This window comes from Pimephales promelas, chromosome 12 (assembly GCF_988280905.1).
Source record: "Pimephales promelas chromosome 12, fPimPro1.hap1.1, whole genome shotgun sequence".
In the NCBI taxonomy this organism is placed as follows: domain Eukaryota; kingdom Metazoa; phylum Chordata; class Actinopteri; order Cypriniformes; family Leuciscidae; genus Pimephales; species Pimephales promelas.
Window position 1 is genome coordinate 30874898 of NC_142780.1, and position 9898 is coordinate 30884795.

The 9898-nt window shown below is 33.2% G+C and overlaps 1 long non-coding RNA gene across 1 annotated transcript; it reads right to left on the reverse strand.

The window, feature by feature from the left end:
• Nucleotides 1-4608: 4608 nt before the first annotated feature.
• Nucleotides 4609-9230, reverse strand: LOC148977046 (uncharacterized). The gene is made up of 4 exons (XR_016145887.1): nucleotides 9149-9230; nucleotides 7340-7421; nucleotides 5008-5075; nucleotides 4609-4665 (listed from the first exon to the last, which is right to left on the reverse strand). It is a non-coding gene; the product is annotated as an uncharacterized LOC148977046 (long non-coding RNA).
• Between the last annotated feature and the right edge of the window lie 668 nt (nucleotides 9231-9898).

The following is a 9898-nucleotide window of genomic DNA, read 5'->3' on the forward strand; positions in this document are numbered from 1 at the left end:
CTACAAAGCGGCCATTTTCTGTTTTGAAAATGTCTGTTAATTTGCGCTAATTGCCGCCTTGACTGTGTTTTGCAGTTCACTGGCTGATCGGGGACGTGTTATTGATAGGAATTCTAGCGGGATCAAAATAGTCTCCAAAAGTTGCGTGTGTACAGTATGCTCGCCGTTTAGGAAAAGACTTTTATGCTTTTGTGTCAAAGAACAAATTGCTGGTTCAGGCGCGACTGTAATTACAGAGCAAAGTCTCTATGTTGCAGACTCGTTCTCGAATCCTTTAAAGAGCATTTCATGAAATTGTAAAAATTTTAAGTTTGAACCCACACAAGCTATAGAGAGTCAAATTCATAATAAATGCACCAATGGTTTTGAATTTACCTGACGTTCGGTTAAAGGAGTAGTTCACTTTTCAAAAAACTTTTGCTGATAATTTACTCACCCCCATGTCATCCAAGATGTCCATGTCTTTCTTTCTTCAGTCGAAAAAAAATTAAGGTTTTTGATGAAAACATTCCAGGATTTTTGTCCATATAATGCCCTTTACTGGGAACCAAACGGTTCAAACTTCAAGGTCCAAAAGACACTTTCGGTACAAACTGCAAACTGTTCAAAGGGCTTTAAACGATTCCAGACGATGAATAAGGGTCTTATCAAGCGAAACGATTGCTCATTTAAAAAAAATATATCAAAGTTTAAGTTTTATAAGCTCAAATGGTCGCCTTGCTCTGTTCTGTGACGCACGTTTGTGACTCTCAACTTGTTCTTCAAAATGAACTAATCTTCTTCCGAGTCAATTCGTTTGTTTCGTTCGTTGAATGAACCAAATGACTCGGAAAAAGATTCGTTAATTTTGATGAACGAGTTCAAACAGGAAAGTCACAAACGTGCGTCACAGAACAGAGCAAGCATCAATATTTATTGATGATTTATTGATTTGTGTATTAAGACTTTAATATGAAATTTAAATCAAAAATCTAAATATTTCTGATTGTTTGTTCAAATGATCATTTGACATCATGCAAAAACGCTTTTTTAGTTTTAGTTAACAAAACTAAAAAAGTTTTATTAACTAAAACTAAAAAAGTTTTAGTTTTAGTTAATAAAACTAAAAAAACTAATAATTTAGTTTTTTTTAAAAAAAGTATTTTTTAGTTTTAATAAAAAATACTATACACAATAAGTTTAATTAAGCTATATTAAGCAATAACATGTTTTGAAAAATATTTAAGTTTTTAATTTATTGATTCTTTTTTAAATAAAAAATGTGATTAAATGACGTTAAAAGAATCACTCGTGGAATTGTTTATAAGCCGGGAGCATAAACCAGAAATCAACTCATATCTCTGTACTGCACAATATTAACAGCATTACCTAATTTGTTACATTCAATTTGTATCCTCTGATCTATAAGGCTGCAGAACAAAGATACAGAAATCATATATAACAAACTCTTACACTCTAAAAAATGCTGGGTTGTTTTAACCCAACTTTGGGTCAAATATGGACTAACCCAGCCGTTGGGTTAAATTTTTACATTACATTTTTAACCCAACATTTCGGGTTTGTCCATATTTGACCCAAAATTGGGTTAAAACAACCCAGCATTTTTTAGAGTGTACACTATATGGACTAACTTTGTGTATAGTCCATTGAAATCTTTTACTGACCATGCAGTTTTCCTTTCATCTGGTCTTTATGATGCAACACGTAGGAAAACTAAAAGATTTTGCAGCGGAAGCAGAGCGCTACAGAGAGCTGTAAGCATTTCCCGCTACACGATTCTGTTATTACACGCATTAGCAAAGAGTCACCTTGACCACAAGACAGCATGCAGAAAAGAAACATGACTACTTATTGTTTTACAAGACTGATGAAACTAAATTGACTGAGGGAGTAAAATATAGAGGAAAAAGGATGAAAAGATGTTTGTAGACATTTTCCCAACGAGGAACGCTACAAGCCCTTCTCTAAATCCCAGCCCAATAATGAGAGTGGTGATATTCTCAGGCGTTCAGCTGCAAGTGTGTAACAGGATTTCTTACACTCTTAATCAGAGGCAGCCATGTTGTCTGTCTGATTCCCTAAAGCCCAGAGGAAGGCATCTTAACCGTATATGACGGGGGATACGTTTTCCTCACAGGAGACACTTAAAAATGATGGAAATTGTGGTCAACAAGCATGAGACAAATGTAAAATATCTAAGTTGCAAAGTTGTTTTACCGCAATACCTTATTTTTCAGCTGATTTTAACTTTGTCATTTAATACCCAGTGGTAAGAAACGCCTGTAGTCTCGACTGAATTTGATTAATGCTTCATCCCATTATGTTGTATTTAAGTGTCAACTTTCTCTCAGAAGTTTTTTATGAGAGACATAAAAATGGACACAAATTGTTGACATACTGTAAGTTATTATTTGATGAGAAATGTTTGAGTTCATATCGAAATTTGTGACTTAAAGTTTTGTGACTAAAAATTTGGGACAAAGTAGAGATGACGAGAGATAAGACTTTATGCTTCGGTATCTTGTCAAACCAAAACTTATTTTTTTTTGATGATGTTGTCATCTATTCAAAACCCTAAAGTAATGACATGGAGTCTTTTTCTCTGATCTAGAAAATGAACAACAAATTAACAATCGGTTGAGAGAAGTTTTGAGTTTATTCATAGATCACTGATATTTCTTGGATATTTTTTTTTAGATCTCTTCTGAAACTCTAGATATGAAAAAAACAATTACTTAAGTCTTTTTTTTCTTCCACAAGCCAAAAGAAAAAAGGAGAGATTTTACTAAGCATTTGAGAAATGTTTAGTTCACAATGAGATTTCTCACCTTTGAGAGTAGACCTCGATATCTTGTCAATTCTAAGCACATTTGAGACGTTGTGATCTCTTCAAAAACTCTGGAGGAACCACAAGATGTCTGGTCTTTTCTCAGGAGAAAACTGAAGAAAAGCAACAACTGAAGAATCTGTTGAGCAAATTTTTTTTTTTTGGTTAATTCAGAGATATCTGATTTGCAAACTTTGGTATGTTGAAAAGTTTGAGAATTTTTCTTTTAGATATCTTCTGAAACCCAAGAGATGATGAGATTTCTGTCTCAAACTGTGCTCAAATTTGACTAGATACCAAAGTCTGCTTCCAAATGGGGAGAAATCTCACTATGAACTCATCATTTATTAACAAATCGTTAGTTAAGCTTCTTTCTCAGAAATTTCTTGTGAGGAAAAAAAGCTCAGTAATCTCTTGTGTCATCTCCAGTTTCAGAAAGGACTTCAAAAATGTCTCTAATTTTCCTGACTAACAAAGTCTGCAATTAGAAATATCTCTGAATAAACTCAAACATTTCAAGAATTTCTTGATCTCAACAGGAAAAACAAAAGGACTCATCTTGGATGTCGTTCCTCTCGATTTTCAGTAGAGATCTCAATAATGTCTCATATGTGCTTATGGACAAGGTCTGATCCCAAAGGTGAGAAATCTCATTATAAACTCAATATTTATGAAGAAATCCTTTGTTTTCTCACCTTTGGAAGCTGACCGTGGTATCCGAGACATAATTGAGATCTCTTTTGTAACTCAACAACTTGATTGAATGAAACATTTCAAGAATTTCTTTTACTCAGAGATCTTTTATTTCTAATTGAGACTTGGGTATTCAGAAAAATTAGAGACATTTTTAAAATCCTTTCTGAAACTAAAGATTTCCCCTCACAAATAATTTCTGAGAAAGATGACAGATGACAAATGTTGAGTTCATAGTGAGATGTTTCACCTATGGAAGCAGACTTTGACAAATAGTCAAATCTGAGCACCGATTGAGACATGATTGAGATATCTTTTGAAAATCTTTTTATCTCGTCCAAAAAATTAGAGCCTGCATTCTCTTTAATTAATCATTTCTGCCTTTAAGAAACAAATGAGAAGCGATGACTCACCAATGAGAGAGCAGGTTGCACTTTATTTTACAGTGCTGTTCCCCATGTACATAGTACTTATTATAATAACTACTGTAGGTACTAACCCTGAACCACCCCATGAATAAACCTTAACCCATGTAGTTATTTTAGGCAAGTACACTGTAAGTACATGTAAGTGCACATACTGTAAAATAAAGTGCACCTTCCCACCATTTAATAGAAAATTTGTGCTTCTGTTGCAGTAACAAATTACTCACCGGTCACGTATTGTGTGGAAATGCTTCAGTTCTTGGAAATAAAGTTTCCTGCTCTAAATGTTGATGACATTAGAGTAGATAAAGTCATCTGTGTCTGTAAACACAGAGCTGAAGGGATTTAGATGTGCTGCTTTTTATCTGTCTAACACGCTTTTTTTCCCCCAGAGCAGTAGAACAGTACGCCTGCCCCAGGTTGTGGGGTGACCTCCCAGAATGCACTGCTGCGATGTAAACAGACAGCAAAGGATCATCCCCGTGCTCTGTTGATGCAGCCCCCCCATTTAGAGCTTAATTAGCACTTTGCCACCCTGATCACTCCGCTTTCCGATTTAACAAGATCCCTCTGAAATTACACAGGATTAAGAGAAGTTGGTTAGTAAATTAGGACGTGCATCTGTAATTTAATTGCATCTTAGACCATTAATTAACAAGCTACCTATGCAATAGTTACTGCGATTTCTGTTAATTAGTGGCCAGTTCTGATAAAGTCTCCCTGAGAAAAAAAAAGACAAAACAATTAGCTTATGGAAGCGAGTGTCTTTTAAAAAAAAATCCTAATTGTTCACAGTGGAGGTAATATAACAAAGAAGATAAGCATTCAAGTACACATTTTAATTAATGGGTAAATCTAAATATTTGACATTCAATGGGGAATTAATACGTACTCATTACAATTACTAAGCTCATTGCTGCCATGAAAACAATACATCATGTTTCTGCAATTGAAACGCTCACAATAGTTGATTTTTTTTTTGTTTTTTTGTGAAAGGGCAGATCCAAGGACGACTGTTTTGTCCTTTTGTGCCATTATCTGAATAAAGGAAATAATACTCACCATCTTACTGTTCGACCTGAACATGAGAGTATTCAGATGCAAACAATCCTCCTCAAGACTGACAACATCTGTGGAATGAATCAGACAAATTAATTAACAACAGCGCTGACCTTGAAAAAAGACACCACATACACACAATGCTGTCATTTACTGTCTTCAAGTCAAGTCAGAATGATCATTTTTACAAGATGAGCAGACATGAACGTCACTACAATGCGTTAATAACAGATTTGGGCGTGTGTATAAAAAATAAATAAATTAATATATATATATATATATATATATATATATATATATATATACAGTATATATATACAGTATATATATATTTTTTTACATATAATATATATTTTTTATAATTTTATATATTTTTTTATATTTTATATAATATATTATATTTTATATATTTTTTATATATAAATATATGTTAAAAGTAAATTGATACAGTATTGGTCATAATTAAAAGTATTAGTCATTATTAAACTTTTGAATGTAGACAATTTTACTCCGCTTCACTTAAAGGGTTAGTTCACCCAAAAATGAACATTAGCCCATGATTTACTCACCCTGAAGTCATCTTGGGTTTATATCACACTCGTCTCTTAGGCGAGCACAGTCAGTGTTATACTTCCCAGCTTTATAGTGGGAGTGAATGGGTGCATGTCTTTGGAAGTCCATCAAAGTGCATCCATCCCTGATTAAAGTGCTTCACACGCCTCTGGAGGGTTAATAAAGGCCTTCTGAAGCGAAGTGAATCGATGCATCCGTGTAGGAAAAATAACCATATCTAAAACTTTATCGACTAAAATAACTAGCTTTTGATTTTTGGTCATATGTTTTAGATCTTTTTATTTATTTGTATATTGTCAAGATTAAATAAGTAAACATTGCTATTATCTATTCTGTAAATGACATAGAAAACATAGTAAACTAAAATGGTTGGTCACTGGTGACCTTCTGCAAGTTATCAGATATTAATATGAATCAAAAAATATGAATCAGATTTTTTTTAAACATGCATTTTTATGTATAGCCCACAGTTCCTTTTTTAAAGCAATAAAAAAGACAAATCCCATGAGCTAGATAGAAAAACAAGATAGAAAGAAAAATAGAATGAAATCTACAAAATTTGTTCATGTATATTACCCGGTTTGTTGAAAATATGACTTAAGTTCTATATATATATATATATATAACTTAAGCCATATTTTATACGTATATATATATATATATACGTATAAAATATGGCTTAAGTTATATATATTATATATATATATATATATATATATATATATATATATATACGTATATAGTATTTAAGTCATATTTTCAACAAACCTATATAAACCTATATATATATATATATATATATACATATATACAACAACAAACATATATATATATATATATATAGACATATGAAGAGTTTAGATGCAAAAGCCTCTAAGTGCCATTTGAAATTTTCTTCTAGAATGATCATTTTTATCAAGCTTGTATATTTAAGTTCAGCGATTTCACTTAAATGGCAATGATAATTACCTATTAATTGTTATTTAAGTGAAATTACTGAACTTAAATATACAAGTTTGATAAAAATCATCATTAAAGAAGAAAATTTCAAATGGCATTTAGAGGCTTTTGCATCTGAACTCTTCATATATAGAACAAGTCATATTTTCAACAAACTTATATATATATATATATATATATATATACACATTTAGAACTTAAGTCATATTTTCAACAAACCTGTATATACATCTACGTATATAGAACTTAGTCATTTTATTTATTTTTTTATTTAACAATCAGACATACATACAAACAAACCAACATGCAGTAGTGAGCAATCTTGTAAATCCATAATTCCAGCAGTGACAAGAGTGATTTAAGTGTTTGATCTAAGTGTGTATGTCTGTATTAAGTCATATTTTCAAAAAAACAGGTAATATACATGAACAAATTTTGTAGATTTCGTTCAATAATATATATATATATATATATATATATATACACACAAACACACACTCTCTTATATATACACTTGGCAGGAAGAGTACAGATAGTATGGTAGTAAACTTTTCAAATCAGAATAATTAAAGATAGACAGTGATCGTCACAAACATTTTTACACTGTTTCTGTGTCCTTGAATACACAATACAGTTCATGTATTCCTCTCTCACTCTCTCTCTCTCAGGTGTAACATGCAGTGAGAAGCCCGGGGGAGAGAGGATAGACTGTCTGTCTGAGGTCCCTACAGGGACTGGAGTGTGCATGAGCGTGTATGTGTGTGTTTGTGTGGGAGTGTGTGCAGCTCATTAGCTCACTTACGTAATTCAGGAAGTGTCTAATCCTCCTGGAGAAAAACACAGCGGCATCAGGAGCGCCGTCAGCAACACGCAGCCTGGGAATGCTGCAAAAACCCATAGTGCACAGGGGAAATTTCAACACACATTTCTCATTTCAACAAGCAGACATTTTAAAGCCTGCATCTTTCTTCTGATTAACTCATCTTTCTTCTGAAACTCTGATTTCTGGACATGTTAGTGGCTTGTAGTTTCGAGCTGCTCTTATCATTCATCCTGACTCGCACGCTGCACCATGACAACACACTACAGAGCGTCATTTAACCTTTACAACACACATATTGATCCGTTTTGGTTATCAGGCCACGATCAGAGCGCCACGGTCCACCCAACTCAAGTTCAGAATCACTGACAAAGACAGCCGCACAGATCACTGCAAGTGAAGTACTATTCATTTAACTTACAAGCAGTCCTTATTATCATCATTTAGTGTTTGAATGTCATTGCAAAATTTCAAATCAAAGGCCAAACGATTTATTTTTTTCAAATGTGTGATCTTGACTATTCTTAAAGTGATTTTTAACCCTTGTGCTGCATTAGATTTTTAACACCGTTGAGTGCATTAAGGACCAAAAATGGCCACATATTAAACATTGCCTAAAATATTATATATTATTATTATTTTCCACTTTTACCAAGTTAAATCTTTTAACCAGCATCAGTCCTCATCATAACTACCAAAAATGTATTCAATTTCAGGATTTTAACCCTTTAATGACCAGTTTTGTTTGCGAAACCATCGATTTGTATAAGAGAAAAAAACACAAAAATTCAATTATTTTCAATAAACTAAATGCAAAGAGAAAACTTTAGATTTGGATTATCACAGTCCCACTTTGCAAAAAATCCCACTTAGCGCGTTAGAGACCAAAAATGGCCACCTATTAAACGTTGCCTATTGCCTAAAATAAGGTGCATTTCCACCCATAGGGAATAAATATGTAGTGACGTCATCTGGTGGAATACACTATATAAAATTCAAAATGAAAGGATGTTTGTGCAAAAATCATGTTTCATGTATTACTGACAGCCTCAGATTTAAACAACGTTTTAATGGGTTTCAATGGGCCATTTTTGGTCTTTATGGTGCTGAGTGTTACTATTTGATCTACACAGTGTGTGTTATACATATTTTGCAAAATGGGATCACATTTTTTACATGTATCCAAAAAGTCACAATTTTGCCAAATTTCATACCATTTGCATTAAAACAGCCAAAATGGTCAAAGAAATTAAACTGCAAAAGACCAAAAATGTCCCTAATGCAGCATAAGGGTTAAAGGGCTGTGTGACGTTATTTCACGTTATTTCAAGTATAGTTCATCACATTAACTAAGAACATGTTCCACTAGCGTCTGACATCCACATAGAGTCACAATACTTTAGGTTCAATATGAAACGCCTGATATAACTCTTTAAGGTTCTTTCTAAAACTATCTTTTAAGAGTGATAGTCTATTGCAAAGGTCCTTAAAAGACATGATCCTCAATAAAAGACATAATATCTGGTTAGAAAACAGCACAAACATAATTTCCTATTATCATTGGAATTGATATACATCAGTTTGCTTGACTTTATGCTATTTCTGTATTTTCTTCTAAATTTTGTCACCAAATGCAGTGCCATTCATATTTTGTTTGTTTGTGACTTCAATGCAAAACCATACAGATATTGCAGGAGATTTAACACATCGCAAAAACAAGCGGCTGAGGACATTGTTAGTCTAAACCCATGAGATCATAATTAAATCATCATTTAACAATTGAATACTTACAAAGGTGAAGGTTGGTAAGCACCGTTGACGTCTTGTGTAACGATAATGCTGCTTACAAAGAGTCATGAGGCTTCTTTAAAAAAAAACCAAAAAAACATTATGCTTATTATTATTGTTATGAACATGATTATTATTGTTATAATATTCCCTGTTCGTACCCACCTGTCCTATGATGCAGTGAATAATGTCATCGACGACACAACCCCCTCAACAATACTGACAGTGTGTCATAGATAGAGATGCTCACCAGAGAGCCTCTCGAATTTCCTCGACATGCTGATAACGGATAGATTCGGCATCAAGAGAGCCACTTTAATAGGCTTTTTAACTCTTGATCTTGAGGCAAAATTAAACATACAGTTTAATTGAATCGCAGGTTCAAATGACACTCATCCCATGATAAATTATTCTCTGCGCTTCTCACTGATTCGGCCTCTTTCTCTCACACAGGAAAGGGTTTTTCCAGCCTGCTATGTGATAGTAAATTGCACAAATTTCAAAATGAACGGCTGGCTGCTTCTGGGAGATATCGCAGTGCTTTGTGAATATTTTGATTTTGTGATTAGATTCAAACGCAGTAAATCCTTGACAGTAGCGTTCAATTGGAAGGAGAAACAAAGATCTTTTCCTTTTAATATAAAAAAGCCTCGCAAACCAGTCGATATGCACTATAATTAAAGAGAGTCAAATGTGTGTTTTTCTTCTTTTCTGGTATCATCTGAAAATTTGTATTTCAGTGAAATGATCCCC